The 25,067-nt window shown below is 38.1% G+C and overlaps 1 protein-coding gene across 1 annotated transcript in view; it reads right to left on the bottom strand.

Annotated features, from left to right (window-relative positions):
* Positions 1 to 24,691, bottom strand: part of Col21a1 (collagen type XXI alpha 1 chain) — a 148,548-nt gene extending 123,857 nt beyond the window's left edge. The window contains exon 1 of the mRNA XM_045157586.1: positions 24,537 to 24,691. The gene's annotated coding sequence lies outside the window, so the exon portion shown is untranslated. The remainder of the gene's footprint in view (positions 1 to 24,536) is intronic.
* Between the last annotated feature and the right edge of the window lie 376 nt (positions 24,692 to 25,067).

Here is a 25,067-nt window from a genome sequence, read left to right as displayed (position 1 = left end):
CTAAGAAATAGACAATAAGGCAAATATCAACAGTTTGTTTAAAATGCTGAAGGATTTGCATCTGCTGGTTACCTTTCTCTGCTTCAGATCATACATTAAAACTTTAAATGTTTGGGGCTGGAGAGATGGCTTAGCAGTTAAGCGCTTGCCTGTGAAGCCTAAGGACCCTGGTTCAAGGCTCGGTTCCCCAGGTCCCACGTTAGCCAGATGCACAAGGGGGCACATGCGTCTGGAGTTCGTTTGCAGAGGCTGGAAGCCCTGGCATGCCCATTCTCTCTCTCTCCCTCTATCTGTCTTTCTCCCTGTGTCTGTCACTCTCAAATAAATAAATAAATAAATGAACAAAAAAAATTATTAAAAAAAAACTTTAAATGTTTGATGGATATTTCTTTATCTCAGAATCAAAATGTTTTTGAAATAGTGCCTGGTGTGTCTCCAGGAAATAATTTCAAATGCAAATTGAGAAATGCATATAATGCCATGGCTTATATTTTATTTTTAAAAATATTTTATTATTAATTTATTTATTTGAGAGAGAGATACAGAAATAAGCAGATAGAGAGAGAGAGAGAGAATGGGCACACCAGGGCCTCCAGCCCATAAACAAACTCCAGATGCATGTGCCCCCTTGTGCATCTGGCTTATGTGGGTTCTGTGGAATTAAACCAAGCTCCTTTGGCTTTGCAGGCAGGCTCCACAAAACCATCTCTCCAGCCCCTTATGTTCCTTAGTCATGAGTCCTTACAGTGTCAGTATTGGCCTCCTACTTTTTGGTTTCACAGAACACTAATTGCAGAACATAAAGTTAGTAATGGTGCCTTGGAGAACTTTTATTATACTTCACACCCTCACATAATACTGTTTATATTTTCATGCTTCTCAATACATATATGTGCCAAGCTCTAAGACCTCATGGCTATGATTAATTCATTACATAATGTGAATATTCAGTACCTTCAAAGGATGCAATCCAAAATAAGATTTCTTCCCTAGGAAGTAATTAAATTTGAGACATGAAATCCATTTCTACGAAGAAATGCATATTTCCTGCTATAAAACAAATCATTTAAATCAGTTTGGTAGGATAGCACTAAAAGAAATTCATATGTTTACATTTAGGACTCAGAAAAATCATGTACAATACAATTCTTTGGCTTTCAGCATATAGGGATGTTCATATGATTGGCAGTTGGGCATATTTTCACTCTACTTAAGTGCCCATTCATCAAAAGAGAGAGAGAAAAAAACTCCCAGGGAAGTATTGGGAGAATTTCAAAATGGATCACATATGCCATACCCCAGAAGTTAAAGTTTATCATGGGTAACTTGGGGACTTGTGAGTGACTGTGTTGTTGACTTGGACTCTCCTATGCATTTTTGCTCTCATACCAAGGAGATATCATTTGAGTCATTTTTTATCAAATATTAACAAGTTTCATGTCGATGAAAAGAGAACTTTTGTGATGCCTGGATGATCTGTTATTAAAATCAGCCATGTCATTCATCCCTGAGGTCAGCCATTATTGTGTGTGTGTGCTCATGCATGTGTGTATCTGCATGTGTGCCAGTGCAGATGCATGCAAGCCACAGCGTTCACGTTGGGGTCCAAGGAGAACTTCAACTGTCAGTTCTCACCTTCCTCCTTGTTTGAGTCAAGGTCTCTTGTTCACTGCTGTGTACACATAATTGTTGTTGCTAGCAATCTAGTTGCTAGTTGTTGTCCAAGCTTCCAGGGGATGCTCCTTTCTCGGCCTCATTTCTCACTCTAAGTGTCCTGGGATTGCAGATGTTTGCACTACAGTATCTGGCTTTATTTTGGTTCTGGGGATCTCAGCTCTGGTACTCACAGTTGTGGGGAAAACATGTTTCATTAACAAAAACATCTGCCCCACCCCCGCCCAATATTATTGCCTTTTACTTTAGGCAAAGTGTCACTCTCTACCCCAGGCTGACCTGGAACTCAGTCTCTAACACAGGCTGGCCTCAAACTCAGAGATTCTCCTACCCCAGGCACCCAAGTACCTATTGGCGTGTTTCTTAGAGACAACAAGGAGTTAGATCTTGCTTTTGAATCCAGTCAAGTTTATCAGTGAGTTGAGACCATTTACATTTAAAGTTATTAATAAGAGCCTTTCCTGTGATTTTGTTAGGTGATATTTTGGTTGGCTGTGTGATTGGTTTTTTGTTTGTTTGTTTGTTTACTTCTTCTTCTTTTTCTCCTACCATGTTAGTTTTGAGTGTTTGCTAGTTTATGGGTTAAACATAGTTGATTTAGTTTTATTTCTTCTTTGTTGCCCTAGTCTTTTCTTGGTGTATAGTCTAATGTTCTTGTAGATAGGAATATTTTCCTTCTTCTTGCCTATATAGCATTCTTTTAAGAATTTTTTTGTTGCACTAAAATTTGATCTCTGTTTTTTATTTTTTTCTTTAATAGTTATGTACATACACAGTGTATAAACAGTCTTGCTGGTACCATCTCCTCCCTGTCCTCCCCAACTCTGAAGGGACGATTCTCACTGGGAATTGTGGGTAATGCATTGTGGGGGTAGTCATCAGTTATGGGGAAGGGGCACGGCCTCTGTGCATAATGTCCCAACTTGTGGCTGTAACAATCTTTCCACCCCCTCTTCTGCAAATTCCCCTGAGCCATGTTGGGTTTGTTTTAGTGATGGCCTTTTCGATTGGTGATGCTCTCTGGGGTGATATTTATTTGAGTGAGTATTGCTTTCATTTCTAGGATCAAGGCAGCATTTCAATTTCTTTGCTGAGTTTCTCCTCCAAGTTACTAACAGTTTCATTTGCTTTAAAGACTCCTTTGTCAAGATTGTCAGTGGATTTTCTTGGTTCATTTGACTGCTTGTTTGAGCCTTCTCTAAAATCATTGATCCCTTTTAGAAATAAGACTGTGAATTCTCTCTGACATTTCCACTATATCAGTGGTTTTGGCTTCCATTATAGGGAGTTGGAAGGCTGAGGATGGGTTGTGATTTGTTGTTCATATTCTAGAATCCTTCATAGTCTTCACATATATTCATGCTCTAACTTACCCCTTTTTCCATTGGAAATTGGTGGATTGTTTCATTTTCTGAGGGACCTCCTACTCCACTTCACTAGTGATTGTGTCTATGTCAGTTATTATACTGAGTCACAATAGTGCTCCCTTCTTATCTATCAGCAAATATGGTTATGCCTTTCTGCAGAACACCTTGTTGTATTATGCCTATGACCCTGGGTTAGGCTTGTAGATAGAGGACTGATGGTAGTCTATGCACAGAACTGCAACCCAAAGAGGGTCCTGAATGAAGAGCATCCCCTGTCCTTGGGCATGGAGGAAGTCCTTTGGGTACTGGTTGGCATCTCCTTTCTTGTCAAAGCTGTAAGGCTGGTGCCACGGGAACCTGTTTTCCTCCTGGTTGTGTGCTGGTTGCCTAGTGTCTTCTCCCCCACAACATTTAACTTTATAATATATTAGCCACTTAATAAAACATGTTACCTCTAAGTGTACATATTTTTGATGTTACAATGAATATTATTCCTATTTTTCTACTATAACCTTTTTCATCATATTTCAAATATTTTTCCCAAGATTAATCAGAGTAAAAAAAAAAAGCAGAATTCCTCTTAAGAACCAAATTCTTAAGAAAGTTTACTCTTCAAATCTAACATTAGAAATGTAAAACACCATTGAAGAGAAAAATAACTGAAAGTCATACCTGAATCCCTGGCAAGGGCAGTTTCAAAGTCAAGATATTTTGCTTTCTTAATATGGAGACATATTATGTTTATTCCTGAAACTAGAGTAAGGCATCATTTTATAAAATATACTCTATCACTGAAAGTTTATGGACCCATCTAAAATGATTCTACTTCTTGAGAGAGAGAGATTTGTTCCTTTCTTCATAATCCCAGAAGGAAAGGGTGACTGTCATGAGATATTTTTAAATATCTTTATGAATTAAATCAATATAAAACCAACCAGTTCCTTGACTTTATTAATGTCATCTGGATTTTCAAGTCAGAATTAACTCAGGATGTTGGGAATAAAATTGACACAGCCTTGCATGTGGAGGCCACATCCAACTAGGTTGCCTGCATTGAATCACTCTGAACTTAAAAAGTTCCAGTTCCCTAACCTGTTTTACCTTCAATCATTTGTGTGGTGGTGGATTTAATCTGCTTTTATGTTGTAACACACTGCTTGATATCTTCAGTATTGCAATTTATATAAAAAAATCAGATGTCCTCTGCTTCCCACAAAGCACAGAACAAGGTGACAAAACTAAATTAGGCAAGAATTCATTGGTATGACAATGAATCTTTCAATAAAAATATCAAACATGAAAATGAATCCCTGACAAGAGCTGAGAAACACTTTCTTTGGAGAGTTTTAGTAAGTTAGATAAGATTCTCATCCCTGACCACGTAATCTGTAGGGAGAGCTTGGAGAGTGCAGTGGAGTATGAATTAACCAGCTTTCTAACACAAGTCTATAGTGGTGATCTCAAGCATCCTCAATGGAATTAGAAACTTTCTCAATAACTGAGAACAATGTACCATGCCAGATTGCCAAACTCTACAATTTGGTTTATGATCTTGACTTGGAGTGACTGGCATGTACCAGAAAACCAGAATGCTTGGCAGTCTCAAGTCCTATTTGTAAATGTTCACCAGATGTGAATTTCATATGATCTACAATATGTTACAGAAATGAAAATGAATGTACTATGTACTATAACATGCTTATACATTCTGTAAGACAGACTATAGAATTAGTCTCATATTTAAGCAAAGATTATGGAGTAACTTTGGAACAAAGAGAAAATTCCTTAAGACCTATGTCCAATAATTAAGACCAATCCCATATGCTTGATAAGCCTGAAATTCTACCAAAGGTTTTTCTCTGTAGATTAAGAACTCTATTTGTCCCCTTGAGAAATATAAACTGTTATCAGCTATCATACTTCAGGGTAAATCAATTTCAGATCTTGTACTGACAGCTGGTTTTGATAAGAGGAACCTCAAGCACAGTTATTTGGATAATCAAAATATAAAAGAGAATAGCTGAGAAGAGAGGCTCAGTAAGGGGATGAGGAGAGGGCTCAAGAGATGTAATAGGAGGAGATTATTATCAAAATACAATATGTACATGTATAAAATTTCCAATGAAACTTGTAAAAGAAAGCTATCAGGAGCTCCCTCCCCTGGACCCCTGACACCACCCCAGCCATACTAGTTCCTCAGTGTGCACCCAGTGCCTTAGCAGCTGAGAAGCCAATGAGGCAACACAGCTTCACCACTGACAGTCAGCCACCAGCATCCATTAGAAACCTAAACAGGCTGACAGGTGGGAGACTCCTGTGGGACTTCTGACCCACAAACAGGGTCATATTTCCAGGGGACTCTGCACAACCCAGAGCCTTCAGTCTCCCCTTTATCTTTGGATATTTCTGAGCAACCTAGAGACTTTGGCTCCTCTCTCTGTTACCAAGGAGCTTTCTGCACCTGAGAGCTTCCACCTGACCCTTCATCTCCATGAAGCTCTACACACTTGAGAGCCTGCAGCCCTGCCCTTCATCTTTAAAAACTTGGTGTGCCCCAGAGTATTTAGCTGCACACTTCATCTCTGGGGACTAGTAGGCAAAAAAAAAAAAAAGAGCCTCTGGCCTGTCCTTGACCTCTTGCAAGCTGTATGCCCCTGAGAACCTCTGGGCTGCCATTCATCTCCAGGGAGCTGTGGTGCACCTGAGAGTCTCTGGTCTACCCATGACCTCCATCAAGCTGAGAGCCTTTGGCATGTCCTTCATATTCTGTGCAATCAAAGCTCTGAGGAGTTGGGTGCTTATGAAAGCTTTTAAATGCCATTATCTTTTGGGGATTCTGCACATCAAGAATCTTTGGCCCACGAAGTGCACTTAGCTTTTAAGTATATCCAAAATACCTGAGTATCAAATGACAGAAGTCGAATAAACAAGCAAATACAGGCTGTAAACAATCAGCATAACTATTGTTCTAGTCAAAATTAGCCAGAATAGATAAAAAGGAGTACAATTTAATAATAAAAGGAGAATTTATCAGGAAGATACAACAATTATAAAATGTATGCATATATTATGGATCCAAACTTCATAAAACAAACACAAAAGACTAAAAGATCATATAGGTCCTCCAAACTAAAAATCAGCAAAGAAACAGTAAATTACAAGATACAAGTCAACTGAACACAAAAGTATGATTCCCCGTGTCCTATCAGACCACAGTGAAATAAAAGTAGAAATCAAGCCGGGCGTGGTGGCGCACGCCTTTAATCCCAGCATTCGGGAGGCAGAGGTAGGAGGATTGCCATGAGTTCAAAGCCACCCTGAGATGACAGAGTTAATTCCAGGTCAGCTTGGACCAGAGTGAGACCCTACCTCGAAAAAAGAAAAAAAAAAAAAGGAGAAATCAGCAGCAAGACTATAGAAAATATAAAGATTATTTTTTTTACCTTCTAAGTTGCTTTTATTAATTCGATATAAAAACATTTATAAAATATATATGGTATAAAATAACAATGTAGTAGTATTTCCTATTTCCATCTTCTCCCTATTTCCATCTTTTCTTACCCAGGGCTATGTACCATATACCTTTTTTGTTTATTAGTGATAACTCTCTCTCAAGAGACTGCCTCAAGCAGTGAAAACCAAGTTGCTGGTGAATTTATATGGTAGGAGCCCATTTGAACGCAATTTGAAATTTGTAATACTAAGCACTGTATTGTGTTCCAGAGCAGCAAAAGAGATCTGTGATGGTTGTGTGTCATACCATGTCAGCAGTAAGACCCTAGGCATGTGCATGGCATATTCTCTATCATAAAGTAGTGGTTTTGTAATGGGTTGAGTCACCACTGTTAAATTATGGAGATACATTAAGAAGCTACATAAATTATTGAAGATTGAATGAATAGTGAGGCACTAAATCCAGAAGGAAATATAAAAATTCCTAGAAACAAATTTAAAAAAAATAGTATGACATTCCAGTTGAACTAGTAAGAAAGTCTGAATAAATATGGTTAGTTGCAAGTTCTCATATTGAAATATTAGAAATGGGCTAAAGGTGCTTGTTTTCAAAGCCTGCCATCCCACGTTCAACTCTCCAGCTACCCATATAAAGCCAGGCCCCAAAAGTGGCACAAGTGTCCTCTGGCACTTTTTCAGTGACAAGAGACCCTGGGCACACACACATAAACACACAAATAAGTAAATAAATTTTTAAAAATCATAGGAAGCTCAAGTAACCAACCTAACGGTAGACTTCAAGCTTTTAGAAACATAAGAAGAAGCCAATTCCAACCCCAGCAGACAGCAAGAAATAATAAAGGCTAAGGCAGAAATTAATGCAATAAAGGCGAAAAGAACAATACACACAATTAACAAATTTAGAGTACATGCCCAGTAAGGGAATAACTGGGTCTATTGGTAACTCTATAGTCAGCTTTTTTAGGAGTCTCCATATTGCTTTCCAAAGTGGTTGTACCATCTTACGTTCCCACCAACAGTGGATGAGGGTTCCTATTTCTCCACATCCTCACCAGCATTTATTTTCATTTTATTTTTTGATGTTTGCTATCCTTACTGGGGTAAGGTGGAATCTCATAGTTGTTTTAATTTGCATTTCCCTGGGATAAAAATGAGTTATTATAATAGATCCTCAGTAAAACTCAAGCCATGATTAGAGACCAGTTTGAAAATATATATTCCCAAAAGTTGGAAAACAGAATAAATTAATAAATTTACAAATGTATATGACCTACCAACATTAAAACTGGAAAATGAGGTGTGTTGGCACACACCTTTAATCCCAGCACTTAGAAGGCAGGGTTAGTAGGACTGCCTTGAATTCAAAGCCACCCTGAGACTGCAGTGAATTCTAGGTCACCCTGGGTGAGACACTATCTCAAAAACCACACACACACAAAAAAAAAAGGAAAATGTGAATAACAACAGAACTACTTCCAAAAATGAGACAGAAGCTATAATTAAAGGTCTTCTCAGAATCAACACCCTGATGAGTTTACTGCTAAATTCTAACAAATATTTATGAAAGACCTATTATAATATAGGTAGACTGGGTTCAAGAGATGGCTCAGCAGTTAAGGTGCTTACCTGCAAAGCCTAATGATTCCCATTCAATGTCCCATGAAAAGCCAGATGCACTTTGCATCTGGAGTTTGGTGCATGCATCTGGAGTTTGTGTGCAGTGACTGGAAGCCCTGGAGTTCCCATATATGCTCTCTCTTTCTGCTCTTCCCTCCCTCCTTGAAAATAAGTAAAGAAAATATTTAAAAATTGGAGAGAACCACCCCATAATACCTCAAAAGGGCCCAAGCTGAAACTAAGAATAATTGGCGAAACAAGAAAGTATGCTGTTTTCTTGGTGAACCTGATATCCAGATATCCAAAGACACAGAGGCTCCCAAGTCCTCATAACTGAAGCAGACCTAAAATGAACTCAACATGGCTCAGGGAAATTTGCAGAAGAAGGGGAGGAAAGAATGTCAGAGCCACACATTGGGTCATGATACACAGAGACATTTCCTTCTATCCATAACTGATGGCTAACCCCACAATGCATGACCCATATATCCCAACATGGAGCAGCCATGGGGAGGACAGGGAAGAGGCTAACAATGGTACCAACTTGACTGTATTCACTGAGTACAAAGCTAATTTAAAAAAATAAAATAAAATAAATAAATAACATAAGCTAGTTTTGAATTGCCCACAAAATAAAAGGAAAGGAACATTACCAAATTTATTCTGCAAAAAGCTAGCATTAGCCTCATTTAAAAACTTTGTTTAAAGAGAAAGAAAGCTACAGATTAATTTCCCCATTAAACAGAGATGCAAAAATTCTCAGCAAAATCCTTGCAAAAAAAATTCAAGAACACATTAAGAAGATGGTACATTATGAACAATTACTTTTCATACTAGGGTACAAATTTGTTCAATATATACAAATGAGATAATATAATACAATATATAAATACACATGAGGACAGAAATTGTATGATCTCAATAAATGTAGAAAGTTATGTGAAAAAGTTTAGTTCTCAGAGAAAAGTCATGGAGAAAGTAGAATGGATACAAAATACCTCAAAATAATAAAGGCTATATATTACACATCCAGGGCCAACATTATATGAAATAGGAAAAAAACTGAGAGTATTTCCATTAAAATTGGGAGTGAGACAAAGATGTCTACTCTCACCACTTTTTATTAAATATAGTGCTTTAAGTCCTCGCTAGAGCAATAAAAAGAAAAGAAGAAATAAATGAGACTTAAAAAAAGAAATAAAGGAATTAAGCTATACCTCCTTGTAGAAGAAATAATTATATACTTAAATGATACTACAGAATCTACTAGAAATTTTCTAGATGCAATAAAATTCTGGGGTAGTTTCAAGATATAAAATCAATAGCTTTCTCATATATACAGAATGTATTCACAGAAAAAGAAATTAGGGGAAGCATCTCAATCATGCTTGCTCAAAAAACACAAAATAAAGTATCAAGAAATAAATTTAACCAAGGAAGTGAAAAATTTCTGCAATTAAAACAATGAAGGGCTGGAGAGATGGCTTAGCAGTTAAGTCCTTGCCTTGAAGCCTAAGGACCCCAGTTCAAGGTTCAATTTCCCAGGACCCATGTTAGCCAGATGCACAAGGGGGCACCAGTATCTGGAGTTTGTTTGCAGTGGCTGGAAGCCCTGGTGTGCCCATTCTTTCTCTCTCTCTCTCTCTCTCTCTATCTGCCTCTCTCTTTCTCTCTCTCTATCTGCCTCTTTCTTTCTCTCTCTCTCTTTCTCTCTCTCTGTCACTCTCAAATTAAAAAAAAATATAAATAAACAAAAAAAATCTAAAAACAATGAAAAAGAAACAAGGGCTGGAGAGATGGCTTACCGGTTAAGATGTTTGCCTACAAAGCCTAAGGACCCATGTTCTACTCTCCAGATCCCAAATTAGCCAGATGCACAAAGGTGAGGTAAACGCAAGGTAGCACATGTCCACTAGGTAACACAAACATCTGGAGTTCAATTTCAGTGGCTGAGGCCCTAGCACACCAATTCCCTCTCTCTCTCTCTCTCTCTCTCTCTCTCTCTCTCTCTCTCTCTCTCTCTAAAAATAAATAAATAAGTAAATAAATAAATAAATAAAATTTAGGAAAAATAAAACAGTAGATGAGGACCCACTGTTCTGCATTGGAAGAAATAATATGAATATGGCTATATTACTAAAAGCAATCTACAGATTCAACACAGTTCCCCTAAAATTCCAATGATAAGAAATTAAGTCAAAATCCTTCACAATGTACAAAAATCAATATAAGAGCTGGAGAGATGGCTTAGCAGTTAAGATGCCTGCTTGCAAAGCCAAAGGACCCAGGTTTGATTCTTAAGGACCCACATAAGCCAGATGCATGAGATGGCACATGTACCTGGAGTTTGTTTGCAATGATTGGAGGCCCTGGAACAACCATTCTCTCCCTCTCTCTCTCTCTCTCTCTCTCTCTCTCTCTCTCTCTCTCTCTCTCTCACTTATAAATAAATGAAAGTAATTTAAAAAATCAATTCAAGTGACCCAAAGACCTTAATTTAAAACCCCAAATACTGAAACTGCTAGAGGAAAACAATGGAATACACATCAAGATGTAGGCATAGGCAAAAACTTTCTGAACAGGACTCCAACAGAGTAGGAAATAGCCCCAAGAACTAGTAAGCAGGACTATATGAAACTAATATGTGTCTGCACAGCAAATGAATGCATCATTAAAGTGAATAGGCAACCTACAGAATGGAAGAAAGTTTTGCCAGCTATAGTTCAGAAGGAGCCAATATCCAGAATTTATAAAGAACTGCAAAAACTAGACACCAAGAAACAAAATGGCCAATCACCAAATGGCCTAATTGAAATGAACAATTCACAAAAAATACACACATATGGCCAATAAATATTTTAAAGGTATTCCACATGGTTAGCCATCAGGATTATTAAAATTAAAATTCCTTTGACATAACATCTTAGTCCAGCCATAATGTGATTTTTTTAATCAAGAATTTTTAAAAAATACAAATGTTGGGGAGAATGTAGATAGAGATAAACCCTTATTCATCATTGGGGTGAAGTGCAAACTAGTACAATCATTATAAAAATCAATAGAGAGATTTATAAAAAAGCAAAAATAGAAACACCAGATGCCCCAAGCTATTTCACTCCTGGGCACACACCCTAAGGACTCTATACTACAGCAATCTTCCTCTGTATTTGTTGTTGCTCTGTGAATGGCAAGCACAGGAAACCAGCCTAGATATCCATCAACAGATGAACGGATAATGAAAATGTGGTTCATATAAACAGTGGAATTTTACTCAGAGCAGTAATGAAAATGAAATTATAAAATTTGAATGAAATGGATTATCTGGAAAGAATTATGTTAAATATGGTAACACAAAGTCAGAAAGACTAAAAGCCACATGTCCCTTTTCATGTGTTCATCACTGCTTGTAATATTTGTATGTTTGTATGTAAATGGGTGCAAACATGGGTAAATGATTAAAAAAAAAAACTGGAAAGATGACCAAGATAAGGTAAAAAGAGATGACAGGTTGGGGAAAAGACAAAAACACAAATATGACAGTAAAGCAGAAAAGACAGTGGAGAATGAGAAAGATGAGGGAAGAGGAAAATTCAACTAAATAAATATATTTCAAAATGGCATATTGATAACTACTACTGTGTATGCTCATTAAAAAGATAGCAATAATCATGGTTGCTATGGTGGGTTTAATACAAAATGTCCCCTGCTGCCTCATGTGGTTGTGATTTGGCCTCAAACTTGATCACCAGCTGTTGGAACCTTGCTACAGGAGGCGTTTCACTGCGGGGTGGGCCTTGGCATTTTATGATCCAGTCCACCTTGCCCCTTCTTCCCTGATGGCATGAGACATTGTGAGCCACTTTTCAGATTTTGCCCTGGTTTCCCTGCCATGATGAAACTTGCCCTTGAAACTGTAACCTGAAATAAATTCTTTCCTTCAATAAGCTGCCTTTGCTTAGGTGTTTTGTTCCAGAACTGAGAAAGTAACTATAACATTTCAATAATAAATCAACTAGGAAATATAATGTTTTTAGCATTTACCATTTATAGAGAGTACCATTAGTTGTTCTTTTTTTTTAATTTCTCCTAAAATAAAAAAGTAAGTTTCTAAGATAGTTTTTTAGTAATTTTGTGGAGCCACATTTTATTAGCTTACTAGACATAAATACAATTTCTGTATTAATTAAAATGGCACCCTTGACCAAGATGAATAGATAGATATATTAGCTTTCACTTTTAAAACAATGTATTGTTCCATAAGGTGATGATATTTACCAGGCTTACTTATGCTTTGATATTTAAGATAAAAAAAACACATCGGGACTGGAGAGATGGTTTAGCGGTTAAGCACTTACCCTGAAGCCTAAGGACCCCAGTTCGAGGCTTGATTCCTCAGGACCCACGTTAGCCACATGCACAAGAGGGTACATGCATATGGAGTTAGTTTGCAGTGGCTGAAGGTCCTGGTGCACACATTCTCCCTCTCTCTATCTGCCTCTTTCTCTCTCTGTCTGTTGCTCTCAAATAAATAAATAAATAAATAAATAAATAAATATTTTTTTAAAAAAAACACATCACAAAATGCATATTAGACATAATGATTTGCCTACAATTTCTTCTCTTTAACAAATAAAAAAGTTTAAGTGCACTAATTTTATATGTATATTTATAAAATAACAATACTCATAAATTTAGTTCCAAAATCCTCATTTCCAAAATAATCCACCTTAATTTTTACTTTACATTTTCATGGAAGAAATCTATACTTGCTTATGAAAGAATACACATTTAAGGGCTAGAGAGATGGTTTATCACTTAAGGTGCTTGCCTGCAAAGCCAAAGGACCCAGGTTCAAATCCCCAGGACCTACATTAGCCAGCTATACAAGGGGACACATATATCTGGAGTTCATTTGCAGCAGCTGGAGGCCCTGGAGCACCCATTCCCTCTTTCTCTCTCATAAATAAAATTTAAAATTTTTAAATACAAGAGTTTTAACCAATTCTTGTGTTTCCAAACCTATCCTCAAATTATATAACCATGTTTTTTTTTTATAATTTTTATTTGCAAGCAGAGAAGACAGAAAGAAAGAGAGAGAGAGAGAGAGAGAGAGAGAGAGAGAGAGACTATGGGTGTGTCAGTGCCCCTAGGCATTGGAAATGAACTCCAGGTATATGTACCACTTTGTGCATATGACTTTACATGGGTACTGGGAAACTGAACCCCAGTTGCTAGATTTTGCAGGCAAGTGCCTTAACCACTGAGCAATCTCTCCAGCCCCTTAATCATGTCTTATTTTTATTCCAGCTTATCCTTTTTAATACTTCCAGATCAAAATCCAGACTTTGTTTCTAAAAATGAAAATCCTCTCTGTGGACTAGTAGTACAACTCAGTGTTGAAGCATATGCTTAGCATGCATGATGACTTGGGCTTATTCTCCCTTATAATGCTTTTAAAGAGTCCAACACTACATGACTCATTGGAACAGTCTTGTACCTCCCAGATAACTCCACTGGCATCAAGTAGAAATACATCCAAGGTTTCTTGAGGAAAAGAAGAGTCAATATGAACTAATATAATCTACCATCTTGACATTCAAGAGAACCAAATAAACAATCATGTTTAAAAGAATGGAAAATTAAAAGACCATCCTTGAAAATAAACTAGTAACCAGGGAACTGGGAGGAGGTGTCTGGGGACAGGGAGATCTGGCCTACTCCTATTTTTTAACATATAAAAGGAAGCTCCAGAACAAAAAAGTGATGAACACCCTGCACTTGTTAATTAAGGATCATATCCAATTGGGTAATAGCCATTTAAATGTGATGAGTCATCATATCCAGTTGGGGAATAGCCATTTTAGAAGTGATGAGTTCCTTCCAGCCCGGCTAGGTCAGGAGGCTGGGGTGTCTTTAATCAGAGCCAACAAAGGCCATAAAGGAACTGTAGAAATCTGGGCAGGCAAACAAGTTTGGCTGGATTTCAGTATTTCCTCTGTGAATCAGGGGGTAAAGAGATGGAGATGAATGAGCTTACGGATCATTTCCACTTCCTATTGGCTACTTCTAGTATCTTAGCACTTTATTCATTACTTATACCATTACATGCAAGATTCAATACTAGCTAAGTTTCAAATAAAGTCATTTCTTTCTATTATAATGAACTGGACCTATTAATCTAATAATAATAATCTACTAATCTAATATGTTATAAATTTCTGTAAATTAACATTATATAATCAAAATTATAAATATATATATATATATATATATATATGCATGTCTGTCACAAAGAGCTCCTATGCCATATAGTAATACCAATTCATTCTCTTTTTGAGTTGTTTTTATTGCTATGCTATTAAAATGAAAACTAATCCCACAAAAAACCCCTTGTTAAAAAAATGACAACTATGAAATGAATGCAATTGAATGCTCGCAGTATGATTTTGAATCCAACACTTGATATTTCTTAAACCATTTCACATTGTTCTCAACACACACACACACACAAATAGTCAGCAAATGCCATAGTCAACTTTTGACTACCTGTCAAATGGAATGCCAGGAAAAAACTAGTGTAATATTCTTACATGGTGGATAGTGAGAGGGATTTGTGCAACTGGGCATTGGGATGTGCTTTATTCTTACATGTGAATAAAACTATGCACGGAATTCTAGAAGTTGATAGAATTACACTTCAAACTGAGGAAACAATGAAAATGAAAAAGCAAGTCAAGGGACATATAAAACATTCTGCTTGTAAATATTTTTGTTTACACCTTAGGAAAATAGTGTGCAATAGTTAAAAAGATATCTTAGGACTAGAGAGATGGTTTACTTGTTAAGACACTTGCCTGCAAAACGAAAGGACCCAGGTTCAATTCCCTACTATCTACATAAGCCAGATGCATAAGGTGGTGCATGCATCTGGAGTTCATTTGCAGTGACTACAGGCTCTGATATGTCCATTCTCTCTATATATATACCCCCTCCCTCTGTCTCAAATAGATTTAAAAAGAAAGATCTCTTAAACCTCTGCTCTGTAACTCTATTATTGATAGTGCCATCAAATATTTATAAAAACTTGCACAAAGGAATTATAGTACATAAATTCAAGATATTATTGTCTTCAAGTTTGCCTTCAAATATGATAAACTCATGAGATTATAAATTTTCACTCAAGTTAATTGGTTATGTTCCATTATATAGACTTTCATATTTAATGAGCTCAAACAGACACAGCTGCATTGGACTTTGCTCATCACAGGAAACTGACATTTTCCAAGCAAGTGCCAAGTGTAGTCTAAGAATTACAATATGCTAGACTTTATCCAAAAGAAGATGCTCTCATTTTATTATATAACACAAATGCTTTGCAGAAGAAATTGTAAACAACATCCTTTGGGTCACATTATCCAATGTACAGGGGAACAATTATGAGTATTCATATATTCCTTTATCCAAAACATGGCCTTCATAGCAGAAATAATAAAACAGACACCAAAATGACTCTTGTTCATGAACTGCTGCAATTACCAGTACTTTAAAATATGTCAGATTGACATTCAACATGACACATTCAGACCCATGACCTACATTACTAAGAAAGTCAAAAGCACAATGGTACTGAGCTTGGAGGAAAAGGATTCATAACAAAGATGAGGGGGGAAAGCTCTCCAGGCAGAGGTAGACATACTCAACTGGCAAGGAAATGGTTTACACATGCGGAAGAAGAGTGGCAGATGTTATACGGAGCTCTCCATTCATGTCCTTAGGAATCTGTGAGCTTGAAAAGTCAGACTGGATTTGAAAAGCAAGCTTCAGGTAGGCCCCTTCTAATACATCTCAAGTCAAGCAAGAAACATCTGTGAATTCTAGATGTCAGTACACAGGCAAACTTCACAGTCACTAGGGAAAATCTAAAGTAAAAGTAACAAATATTCATATACTATTACATATGAAATTACAAATATAAAGATTAGCAAATAACTGAGGAGACCAAAAAATCCCTTAAAAAGCAGCTATGTACCAACTCAGCAAATATAGTAACTAACACTAAGAAAGAGCTCATAGCTATAAAAAGATAATGTTTAAATGTAGTTCAGGCATAAAGTAAGAATATTGATGTATATGGAAGAAGATTAGCAGACAGCATGCAGGAATAGTCTGCTAGGCCCTTGGGGCGGGGGGGTGAGTAAACCAAAGAAAATTGAATAAGAGTTGTCAAAAGAGGTAGGTGGTGCCAAGAATCCCTAGTTTTAATAGCAAAGTAAAATAGTGAACTTTAAAAGCAGACTAGGAAAGTTTAGAGTCCATCCCAGACAGACTGCAATAGTTTGGGGGAGCTCACCCTCCCACTGAGAGGGAGAGCCAACAGCAGACAGCCTCAGAAAATCTTCACTGTGCCTGCATTTTAAAGAGCAGAAGAAGAAGGGAATTACACTGCTAGCAAGAATAGGAAAATCATCTCTCCTCAGCACTTGACCAGGATTATAGCAAGATGACATTTTATTTTTTTTAATTTTTTTTAATTTATTTATTTATTTGAGAGCGACAGACACAAAGAGAAAGACAGATAGAGGGGGAGAGAGAGAATAGGCGCGCCAGGGCTTCCAGCCTCTGCAAACGAACTCCAGACGCGTGCGCCCCCTTGTGCATCTGGCTAACGTGGGACCTGGGGAACCAAGCCTCGAACCGGGGTCCTTAGGCTTCACAGGCAAGCGCTTAACCGCTAAGCCATCTCTCCAGCCCGAATTTTTGGATTTTTATATAAGCTAGAGTGACAGTTGGTAGAGGTCAAGAAGCGAGAAAGCGCCCATGAGAAAAAGAGCAGAGGAAGCTCCATGATGCCAGGGGACGACATGGCATGAGCAGAGGCTGGACATCATGTCCACCACGAGAGATGGAAAGCAGAAGCAGGACAGCGAGCCCAGCTCTAGCAGTGGGGAGCTGGTTCCAACACCCTTGAGCCAGCTTTCCAAACCACAACTCCTCCAGCAAGGGCTCCATCTTCCAAATTGCTGTCAGCTGAGGATCAAGCATTAAAAACCTGTGAGTATATGGGGACCATCTGATTCAAGCCATAGCATTCCAACCCTGGCCATCCATGATGTAAAATGCAATGCATTTTATCCAATTTTAAAAGTCCCCGTCGTTTTTATCAATCCCAACAATGTTCAAACATCCCCACAATTCAAGGTCTCTTAACTGTGAGCTATAAAACCAAAGAACATAATGGCACAAAGTAAACATTCACACCACAAAAGACGGCACTGAGCATATCAAGGAAAGATTGCACCATTGCAAGATCTTAACAAACAGGGCAGATAACAAATCCTGTAGCTTCAAGTCTGACATCTGTAACCAGTGACAAAGTCATGGGGTTCCAATTCTGCCTCACAGGCAAGGTTACTCTCAGCCTGAGGAACAATTAATCCCAAGCAAGCAGCTCTCCCTTGTAGCCATCTCAGAATTCTGGTATCTTCCAAAAGTCCTAGCATCTCCACTGCAACTCACGGTTCATCCTCATGACTCCATCAGGTCTCCTTGCAGGGAGTTCAACAACCCTGCCTCACATTGCCCAGTGTACTTCCCAAAAACAAACTGTGTGGCAAATGCAATGACTCTTTCTTTCTGCATTTGTTATACTACCATAGTACCAGGCAGGCTAATGAATTTGTTAATCCGGGTGGGAAGAAAGCTGACTTTGAATAGCAAGATACTCCTTCAGCATTCAAACCCCCTGATTTCAATAGAGTCAGCAGAGAGGAAAGTTATTTATTTTGCCTACACTCTCAAGGGGAAGCTTCACAATGGTAGGGGAAAACTTGATATGACCAGAGGCTAGGCATATCCTCTACCTCAGCAGGTGGACAACAGCATCAAGAGAGTAAGCCAAGTTCTGGCAAGGGGGAGCTGGCTATAACATCCCTAAGCCCACCCCTAACAACAAACCTCCTCCAACAAGGCTCCACCTCCCAAATTATCATCAGCCAGGAATCAAACATTTAAATACAAGAGTTTATGGGGGATATCTAATTCAAACCACCACATCATGCACTCTATAAAGTTTGTTTTAGCTGCTTGAGAAAAGTATGTCATTCCTGCTTGACAGTTTATTTCTCACATTTTCAATATTTCTTTTTCAAACTATAGCGTATAAGTACTAGCTAACAGGTGTTTTGAACAGTCAAATTAAGTAATGTGTAAACATCAGAAGACAAATTTCTAGGAAGAATCATGAAGACAAATTTCTAGGAAGAATCATGGTTTTCCAATGGGACTATTCTGTACTTCTAGCCAAGTGATTACTTTGAATCATCCCAAGCCCTCTTTGGATATCAGTACATAGGACACATCAAAGGAAAAGCAGAAACTAAGAAGAAATCTGATGAAAACACCATCCTATGGTTGCTGTTGTTGTTTAATTTTAAGTCAATTATTTTGTCTTACTCTGTTCAATTCAAAAAATATGCAAGTTGTTATTTTTACTTAGCAAATTGAAAAAAATTTTCTTCTCAAAAAACAAAAACCAGGGCTGGAGAGATGGCTTAGCGGTTAAGCGCTTGCCTGTGAAGCCTAAGGACCCCGTTCGAGGCTCAGTTCCCCAGGTCCCACGTTAGCCAGATGCACAAGGGGGCGCACGCATCTGGAGTTCGTTTGCAGAGGCTGGAAGCCCTGGCGCGCCCATTCTCTCTCTCTCCCTCTATCTGTCTTTCTCTCTGTGTCTGTCGCTCTTAAATAAATAAATAAATAAATAAATAAATAAATAAATAAATAAATAAATAAAAACAAAAACCATACTGTGAATTGAATAATAATAAACTTACTGGATAGAACCTGCTAATTTTTTGTCTAACCCTCCTTGACAATAGCTTTTGGATGAATGACTGTATACTCTGCAGGAACATCTGTCCTTGCCTTTATTATTCTGTCCTCTTCTGGCTGCTGCTAGAAAAATGTGCCTAGACACATCCTGTTAGTGTAATCAAACTCACTTGTCCAGATAAAATAGAAAGATCCAGAAACAAGGTTTAAAATGTTTTACAAACATATTTCAGTAAGCTGCTGCCATCATTGCATCATGTGTGAATTCTCAATTATCATAAAAATCTAATACCCATGCCATGAGTTTTTTATTACAGGTTTCCTAAGGAAAATATAAAAGTCAAGATGTTCAAAGAAATGCTCTTTTTTTCTTTATGCTTTCTTATCAGTACAAATAACTTCACAAATGAACAATTAATGGGTCACGTAAGTGCTGAAATCATGGCTAAATTAACCTAGCTCAAAATACAAACTCATCACCAAATCAAACACAAAAAATTGACAGGATTCCCAAAAGGTCACCAAAGTTGGACTTAAGAATACATCAGTGTTTCTTGAAATATTCAAATATTATCTTCAAGTTTTGTTTGCAAAACCCAATATGTAAAAGAAATAATAGAGAAACTAAATTGGATCCTTTGAAAAGATAAAACATGCATAATGAAAAATTATTCTTTTTACATTTGGTGGGTATTGGCTTGATAGTGAATATACTGCTTTTACTACTTCTTAATTAAGGAAACATTTTAAATGCATATTCCTGAAATTGAACTTAGATCAGTGTGACTGGAATAACTATAATATTCCAATAGCACTCTATCAGTGGGAGTATGTCTCTTTGGTAACATTATCTCATATTTCAGAAGATTGATAGTTGAATGAAAACCACACTGAGTAAAATATAGGAAACAATTTGCTTTAAAGAGCCACCAGTAACTATTCATGAGCATATGGTTAAGAATGACATTTTTAAGCTTCTGTTTCCTCACTTACACTGGGTAAATTCTAACATGCTTTCCTATTTAAAAAATTCTGATTACTCAAGAATCCCATGAAGATAGTTAATGTGTAGGCATGCTATAGGACCTTTCTTTGTAAGGAATACGATATTACACCTTTAATGATGAATTTAAACATTCAGAAAACAATATAAAATCAATTCTCAAGTGATTCCAATGGGCAACTGAGTTGAGAAAAGTGGATTAAAACACTTATTCTCAATATCACCTGAGACTTTTGAGCAATATTGTTTGAAGTATTGCATCACTTTCTGAGAAACTTGAAGTACTTTGTTCTGAAACAAAGTGTTCTCTAGCTGTGGACATCATGAAATGGACATACATATGTGTGTGTGTGTGTGTGTGTGTAAAGAAATATGCTTATGTGTACAGAAGCATATATGTATATATTAATAACCAAACTTTCTTTTGATTTTGGGTCTTAGTTTGGGCAATAAAAAAACAGAAGAAAGAGCCTCAAATGAGAGCTTCAGCTTAAATTTTTAAGTTGTGTCTCAAATTGAATAATAGAAGATTCTTAGGTACTTACCATAATTCAGTATTCTAAATATCAGCTTATTTATCAATCACCCCTCACAATAATTCACTGAGAAGGGTATGTAGCTTGTAAGTGATAGACCAGTGTCCAGAGCCAGGAAATATGGTCACAATGTGTATCTTTGGGCATGAGTCTATGTAGAAAGTTGGGGAACTCAGACTCCAGGGTTAATTTTCTTCATATGAGACTGAGCCATAAGTCAGCAATAAACATTTCAACTTTGTTTCTCACAAGGAAGATAATGAAATCAAGCAAAAGAATTATTATTATGTGCTAAGGAATATAATCCAAAGATAATAAATACAAAATAATGTAATGTGTTTTACTCCAAAGAGTTTCAAGATTATAGTAAAATCATCCCTGGGGGAAGAAACAAGATTCTGAAATGAATCTCAGTGAATTCCAGGTAACTCTCATCAAAACTTTTCTAAGAGAGCCAAGTGCAATTAACCTGATTTCATAATGATTACTTCTATTGGGAAGCATTGTGACTACAAGTGGATAAACATAAAGTCACTGCAATATTGACCATTCTTGATTGGCCACTTCTTACAAGAAACACTGGCCCATCTGTCACTCCATATACGGACATCAAAGACCCTTTTAGGGGGGCTGAAGAGATAAAGCTTAGCGATTAACTTGCTTCCCTGCAAACCTAATGACCCATGTTCAACTCCCCAGATCTCATGTAAGCCAGATGCACAAGGTGACAGAAACGCACAAAGTCATGCATGCACACAAGATGGCACATGCATCCGGAGTTCAGTTGCAGTGGCTAAAGGCCCTGGAGCACCAATTCTCTCTGATAAAAATAATAATGACACTCTTAACTTTTTAGTGAAATTATTCAGAAAATATAACTTCATTATTGAGAGTTCTAATTTACATTCGCATGCCTTCATTTTACCAATCAAGAGATATACCTCTGATCTTCTTTTTTTAAAAAAATACAATCATTGAGCCAGTTGTGGTGGCGCACGCCTTTAATCCCAGCACTCAGGAGGCAGAGGTAGGAAGCTCACCGTGAGTTCAAGGCCACCCTGAGACTACATAATTAATTCCAGGTCAGCCTGGACCAGACTGAGACCCTCCTTCAAAAAAAGAAAATCATTATATAGTGAACCAAACAGGAGATCCTACTCATTATAATTAGAATTACAATTAATTTGTAATTACAGTTAATTTAGTGACATCAAATTCTAATTCCAGGGACTAAAGAGATGATTTAGCAGTAAAGATGCTTGCTTGCAAAGCCTAACAGCTTGGGTTTGGTTCTCCAGTACCCAAATAAAGCCAGATCCACAAGATGGTGCGAACATGTGGAGTTCATTTGCAGTAGCAAGAGGTCCTGGGATGCCCATACTCAACCATCCTATCTTCTCCCTCCCTCCTTCTTTGTCTCTTTCTCTTTTTTTCTCTTTCTTAAATAAATAAATAAATGTTTTATTTTTTAATTCTAATTCCATTGAACATATTGTTTGGGGGATGAAAGTTTTTGGTTTTCATCTTGTATGTGTGTGTTGGCATGTTTTTAATATTATAGTTTAAAACTATCTTAATGAAAACCTGAAGAGTTGCTTAGATGTTTACATGGTGGAACAGGTCTTTCATCTTCTAGTCACCGGCTAGGTAACAGGCCAAGTTATAACACCCTGCATTTAAACACGCAAGGCAAATTACAAAAAAAAAAAAAAAAAATTCTTGTCAGGTAGGCAGTATTTTACTTTCCATCAAAATTAAAGAGAATTGAGACTAATTTCAAAGAATTAATCACTGGGCAATGCTGTTCCTATATTATTTTCACTAGACCTACTTGGTCCCAAGAAGATCCCATAGAGCAATTCTAGTCAAGTAACAGAAAAGGAATTGATTTTGTGTGTGTCCAGTCTAAAGATTTTGAAATTAATTACAGTTAAAGAACAGTTTTATTTATTCATTGGCAAGCAGACAGAGTGGGAAGAGGTTATTGATTTGAAACTAATCTAGTAAACATTGTTCTACAAAGTTCCATATAAGATAACATTATGAAGATAATTTGTGGATATCCATATCTCACATTCTGGTAAAAAATAATAATAATAATTAAATCCTAAGGCTGCCAATGGCATGTAAATACAGAATCTGATCATAAATCTTTTTTTTTTCATTTTGGAGTTTGGGAATTGGGTTTTGCTGAATTGTGTGTCTATGTTTATTTGTTATTTAACAAATCTGTTATACTAGACCATTTGAAGCATTATTTCATCTCGCTGTAACAACAACGAGAGAATTGTGAGGTAAATATTGTACTACTACAGCCCTGGCTTTATGGAGGAAAGGAAGGTCTGGAAAGTTGTGAAATTGTCCAAGAGCATAGAGAGCAGAGAAGCAGGACTTGAACCTGGGCAAACCTCAAAGCAAGGCTCCTGTTCCTAACCACTATGCTGCCCCATGTTCTCTAGGAGCCTGTCCCTTAGCATATCTAGATACCTCAGTCACAAACAGGCAGAAAACATAGCAACTCGGAAGATAAGTGTTTTCTCTACAGGAAATCTTGGTCCAGCTAGTCCTGTTCGCTGCAGCACACACACTAGGTCTGGAATAATGCCTATTCTAAATTTTCTTATTTAGTGTCAGATTTTCTGATCCATTTAAGACTTGCATCGTCATTCTATTTCTGTACTGATGGCTTAGGAACAACTGGGACTTTTTTTTTTTTAGTCAAACTTTTGAAATCTCAGATCTCTAGAGGGGGAATAAAATGACCTTAATAATCAGAGGACTGTGATGCTGAATTTCTTTCACTTGAGGGAATTGACATGAATTACTTAAACACCCAAATATTTTCAGGAAAAAATGAAAAAAAAAAAGTCCTATAATATGCTCTGGTGATTCCATGGTCTAGGATTGCCTCAGGAGGAGCCAGAGATTTGTGCCCTTGCAACAAGAAGATCCGTGCACATTGCTTCCTTGGTTTTACTTCAGCATTTTAAACCGAAAAAAAATTCTTATTCTTTCCTAAAGAAAATGCAAATTTTACTATGTAAAAATTAATAAAAGTAGTAGTTACATTTCTACTATTTTGGAATCCTCCTAAGTCCACGGTGTTTCTTGGGATTTTTGTTTGTATTTGTTTTATATTAATTTCAGCAAAACCGTATTGAGGAATAGCTAAGATTTTCTGCAGAGTGACCTGTTTCTTCCTCTTTGTGGAGGGAACCTATAAGCCAGGTATCTGTAGGTTGCCTCACCACACCGAATAGTTCTCCGACTCCAGCCCACATCACCTGGAGGGCTCCTCGCAGACACAGAGGCACTAGATAGACTAGGCACCGCCCTAGGGTTTCCAGGGAAAGTTGCTGCTCTCAGAATACCAGGCTAGCAGAGTCAGAATCATCCCTAAGTCTCTGGCTCCAAACTGAAATCACCTGAGAATGGCTTTTGTAATGCTGGTCAGGGGTGCCCGTGCCGCTCGGCAAGGAGTTTTTCAAAAGTCCAGAAGTGCATCTTCTACTTAGAAACGTTATATTTTCAAAGTCGCTAATGATGAGATTCTAGATACTAACATCTACTCTTTATTTGCAAACTCAGTGAATGCCCATGACCATGAGGTCTCACTTCCTAGGCTCTCCACCTCTGGACATGAGGTCCTTCCCAGCAGATAACTGCAGAAAGGATGGGTTCCCACGGGGTAGGCAAGGCATGATATTCTCAGGAGCCAAGAACTCATAGGCAGAAATCAGCTCCCAGCAAACTTCACAGGATTCATTAACAAGTAAGTTTGCAAGACAAAGCCTGACAACTCATCCAGCAGGCTGGGAACAGAGCTTGCAAACTGCTGCAGCGAAAGGGAGAAAAATGCACCCTCGGGACACCCATAGTGCCAGTTCCCGTCCCTGGAGGACGAGTCCTGGGACCTCCAGGACATCCCTAGTGCCAGCTACAGTCCTAGAGGCAAGAGCTGGGACCCGCAGTGCCTGGAGGGAGAGTCCTGGGACACCCCAGACAAGTCACCGGGGAGAGGGGAGATTGTCTCTTTACCTGGCTCTGCGTCCAGGCTCTGGATGGTGGTTGCAGCCAGATGCGGGTTGTGCCAGGCAACAGGAGTGTGCCAGGTAGTGACAAACCTCGACCCGGACAAAAGCTGGGCTGAACCGGCTTGGCAGCCCTCCACGCAGCTCGTCTCCCCGCCGCAGAGCAGAGCGGAGCGGAGCGGGGCTGGGAAGTGCTGAGCTTGGGGCGGGGCGCGCGGGACGTCCCTGCCCAGCAGCCCATTGGTCGGACCAAGGCTTCGGATCTCAATCTTGAAGGGCGAAATGCCAGGGAGACTCTAGTGGAAATGCAAGTCGGTTCAAGTCCTGCTAGGACCAGAATGGGCTCGACTGAGGATTGAAAATGAGGGTGAACAAGGATGCACAAGGGAGAGGAGGAATTAGGGGCTATCAGCAGGATGAGGAAAGCAAACTCTTAGGGAGAAAGGACAGGCAGAATGCGTGGTGGAGAGACCCGCCTCCTACGGGTCAGCCCTTTAATCCAAGGTCAGGGCTGCCTGAACACCTGAGGTTGGGGCTG

The sequence above is a fragment of the Jaculus jaculus genome, chromosome 8, assembly GCF_020740685.1.
Source record: "Jaculus jaculus isolate mJacJac1 chromosome 8, mJacJac1.mat.Y.cur, whole genome shotgun sequence".
In the NCBI taxonomy this organism is placed as follows: Eukaryota; Metazoa; Chordata; class Mammalia; order Rodentia; family Dipodidae; genus Jaculus; species Jaculus jaculus.
Note: the sequence above shows the minus strand (reverse complement) of the source record. Positions and strands in the feature narration are given on the sequence as shown.